The sequence below is a fragment of the Lolium rigidum genome, chromosome 1 (assembly GCF_022539505.1).
Source record: "Lolium rigidum isolate FL_2022 chromosome 1, APGP_CSIRO_Lrig_0.1, whole genome shotgun sequence".
NCBI classification, from domain to species: Eukaryota; Viridiplantae; Streptophyta; class Magnoliopsida; order Poales; family Poaceae; genus Lolium; species Lolium rigidum.
This window is the reverse complement of record NC_061508.1, coordinates 23,396,088-23,400,657: the sequence shown is the minus strand read 5'-3', so window position 1 is coordinate 23,400,657 and position 4,570 is coordinate 23,396,088.

Sequence of the window (4,570 nt, the reverse complement as noted above, 5' to 3'; positions counted from 1 at the left end):
TTTCTCCCACTTAGGTCTCGCCGACATTGTAGCCTCCTCGCCCCATGGTATGGAAGTACATCTTATTAGAAGCATTTTTCGTATTGGTGTCGGACCTTTTCTTTGCCTTGTCCGATTTCTTTAACTTCACAAATTCCTCCCGATGGTCTTTTATCTTCTCATAGGGGCCTTTGAAATCAGGAGTCTTCCCTTTCTTGACAAAGAAGTCGTCCAATTTCTTCTTGTAGTCGTTGAGCTGTACTGCCATCTTCTTAAGAGCCCACTTCTTAACTCTTCGCTGTACGCTATTCAGCTCGGGATCCTCGAGGTCCGGCTCGTCATTCTCACTATCGAGTCGGTTGGCTCGGAAAGATGAAATTTATCGCATGACTTCCTAAACATCACACTTTTTAATCTCGTGTCGACATAAGTAACTCCTTCGCCCCCCTTTACAGGGTTTCTTCCATTCTTGAGTGGTGATCGGGACGGTGTCCCTAACAACAACTCCACATTGACTTACAAACTTTTTGCGAACTTCTTGGGAGAAATCGGTTCGCCATCTATCGCGATTTCCGTGATGGTGCACCTTTCATGGTCTTCCATCTTTCCGGCCGCGCCTCGTTTAGTTCCGCCAGTAGAGTTTGTTGATCGGGAGGTCTAAAAGAAGAAACAACGTTAATACATGTATATGCACAAATGCGGAGGCTTGGTTAATTAATATATATACACCTCGGCGGCGTCGTGAGCTTCTCCCTCGCAGTCGTCACCTTCTCCCTCACCGGAGCCGTCTCCACGGTTGTCTTGCTCATCTTCCTCACCGGAGGCGTCTCCACGGGTTCGCTCGTCTCCCTCGCCGGATTGGTTTAGGTAAAGAGAGGTGATATCCTCATCATCACGGATAATCTCCTCGACCATGTATTCTTTTTCTAGGTCTCGTTCCATAGTTTCGCAAAGACTTACAAGTTATTCTAATGCTATAAACACAACGAAGCAGATAATTAACCAAGATAATGATATAAATAAATAATCAAATATTAGAGTTACACATATATATAAGTGCAAATAAAGGATAATTCTGAATACATAATCAAAGATCCGAGTTACACATATAGCTCGATCGGTCCCTAATACATCACACTACAAGCTCTCAACGGCGCCGACCAGGTCCCGAGCCGCGCCGGGTGAACACCCAAAGCCACGGAACAATGAACGGGAGCATAGCTAACGTGAGATCCCTGCATAACTGACCATCCGGTCCTATACATGGTGTCTAACGCATACATGTAACGGCGAACATGCTCATCCTCCGCCGCAATGCGGCTGAGCTACCACCTCCGGCGGGCCGGCTCCCTCCGAAACGAACGTGGCCCATAAGACCTCCACCAGAGAATATCCGGGTCGATGACGGGACCCGGATTCGGCACTCAAGATGCGCGCCCGGAAGATAACACCTCCCGGTGCCACCCGGCGGAGCCCGGTCCCGAACTTCCCCAACTGCCGCAACTCCTCTAAAATTGTCCTAGCTCCAGGACGCGGCGGGCGCGGCATCGTATGCAAACTAATATTGAATTTGAATAAATTACTTATGAATATATATATATCTTAGTAACAAATACTACTATTTTTAATTTGTCTAACATATATTTTGTCTAACATATATTTTCTAACTACAATTTTCTAACATTTTTATCTAACATATTATAAATTCTAAATTCTAAATTTCTAAATTTCACTACTATTTCTAAGATTCTAAGATTTATCTAACATATTCTAAATTCTAAATTTCTATATTTCACTACAATTTTGTAACATTTTTATCTAACATATTCTATATTCTAAATTCTAACAAATATTTTCTAACTACAATTTGTCTAACATATATTTTCTAACATATATTTTCTAACTACAATTTTCTAACTACAATTTTCTAACATATATTTTCTAACTACAATTTTCTAACATATATTTTCTAACATATATTTTCTAACTACAATTTTCTAACTACAATTTTCTATATCTTAGTAAAAAAAATTGTCTAACATATATTTTCTAACTACAATTTTCTAACATTTTTATCTAACATATTATAAATTCTATATTCTAAATTCTAACAAATATTTTCTAACTACAATTTTCTAAATAGATATAACTAAAATTTATCTAACTTATATTTCTAAATTTAACTACTAAATTTTCTAACTAATTAAAACAAAAAAGAAAAAAAAAAGGAAAAGGAAAAGACGGCCGGGGCTCACCTCTAGCCGCGGCTGCCGGCCGGAGCGGGGCGGCGGTTGGCGGCGCGGGCGGGGCCGGTCGGAGCGGGCGGCGGTTGGCGGCGCGCGGCGGGGCCGGCCGGAGCGAGGCGGCGGTTGGCGGCGCGGCGGGCGGCGCCGCGGGCGCGGGGCGGGCAGCGGCGCAGCGCGCGGGCCGGGCGAGGCGGCGCGGGCGCGCGGACGCGGAGGAGAGGCGGCGGCGCGGCTCAGCGGCGGCGCGGCGGGCGGGGAGGCGGCGGCGCGGTCGACGGCGGCGCGGGCGGGCGGGGAGGCACGGTCGACGGCGGCGGCGCGGCGGCGAAATTCTGGCAGAGTCTCCCCGTAATTTGGTCCTCGCGCGAATGGAGAAGAAAGGGCGCGCGCGGAATTTATGCACAGGGCCTTTTGCACCGGTTGTTGGCTCGAACCGGTGCAAAAGACCCTTTTGCACCGGTTCGAGCCAACAACCGGTGCAAAAGGTCCCTTTTTTCACTGCCTTTTGTATTTTCCCGCCATTTATTTTTCGTGTTTCGCGTGGGATAGGTTCCCGCCACGACGCGCGCGTGGTAGGTTCCCGTCAAACGACGCCGCGCTGGATATTTTCCCGCCACGACGCGAGGGATGTTTTCCCTCCACGACGCAAGCGGCGCGTGGTATATTTTCCCGCCACGACGCAAACGGCGTGGGATATTTTCCCTCCACGGCGCCGCGCGGGATATTTTCCCTCTATAAATAGTACGTCCCCGTCTCTCCCACTTCGATCATCACCAAACCCTAGGCCATTGCACAATGCCCCCAAAGCCGCACCCGCCGCCGGTGGAGGTGGACCCGCAGCTCACGGAGATAGAGGAGTGGGAGGAGCTGCAGCGGCAGGAGGCGGCGGCAAGGAGGGCAGCGAGAGGATGAGGTGGACCCGCAGCTTGCGGAGATAGAGGAGTGGGAGGAGGCGGCGCTAGCGGCTACCATAGAAGCATTTGAGAGGCGAGTCTCCAGGAGCTGCATAAGCGGCCGCGTGTGGCGGATCTGGATAGTGAGGAGATGTATAAGCGTCGTCGTGAGGAGGAGCTGCGGCAGGAGGCGGCAGCCAGGAGGGCAGCAACGGATGCGCGGAAGAACTAGTAGAAGTTTTTATTATTTTAGTTTAAATTTAGTTAATGTTAAATTTCAATAAAGTCGTTGTCGTTGTTTTAGTTTAAGTTTAGTTAACGTATCTTGTTAAATTTCAATAAAGTCGTTGTCTTTAGTTTATATACCCCTTTTATCCCGGTTCCTGGCTTGAACCGGTGCTAAAGATGGTGGATTTGATTATATACCCCTTTTATCCCGGTTCCTGGCTGAAACCGGTGGTAAAGATGGGGGGCTAAATCTGGGGGGAGGCTTATCTGGTGTTTGCCTTATCTGGGGTGGCCTCATCTGGGGGGGGGGAGGGGGATTATCTGGAGGCACATTGCTATATATAGCCCCCTCCGGGGAGAGTAGAGAGAGCAGCCTGAGAGGCAACGACCAAGAAGGAAAGAGCCTCTCCGGCGAAGCTTCTCGAAGATGTCTTGGATGGCTGGCCGTCTTAGACATCTTCGGAAGCTTTGCCCGAGTAACTCTTCCCGCAAGTCCCGCTCGGAAGCTGCTAGTATACACCCAACAACCAGTAGCTCGGGGTAAGGAGGGCTTCCGGGAGCTTTTCGAAGGAAAGAGCCTCTCCGGCGAAGCTTCTCGAAGATGTCTTAGATGGCTGGCCGTCTTAGACATCTTCGGAAGCTTTGCCCGAGTAACTCTTCCCGCAAGTCCCGCTCGGAAGCTGCTAGTATACACCCAACAACCGGTAGCTCAGGGTAAGGAGGGCTTCGGGAGCTTTTCGAAGGAAAAAGCCTCTCCGGCGAAGCTTCTCGAAGATGTCTTAGATGGCTGGCCGTCTTAGACATCTTCGAAGCTTTGCTCGAGTAACTCTTCCCGCAAGTCCCGCTCGGAAGCTGCTAGTATATATACACCCAACAACCAGTACTTCAGGGTAATTAAAGAGGGCTTCCGGGAGCTTCTCGAAGGAAAGAGCATTTAGTTCAAACGACCAATGTTACTGATACATATCATAACAAACGCTTCACAATATGAGCTCATCAAGGTACAGGATAATAATTAATACATTATGATCGCTTCGACCGTAACCATGGAGTATCTTCAGCATTTAACGCGATGGTTGGATCAATGTTCACTCGAAGGGCGGAATTTCAGCAAACTTATTATAATCTTCCGACATGTCCTGTCTTGTCCTCGACTCCCACGATGGTTCTTTTCCCCGAAAGAACTATGTGACGCTTTGGCTCATCGGATGAGCTCGTTTACTT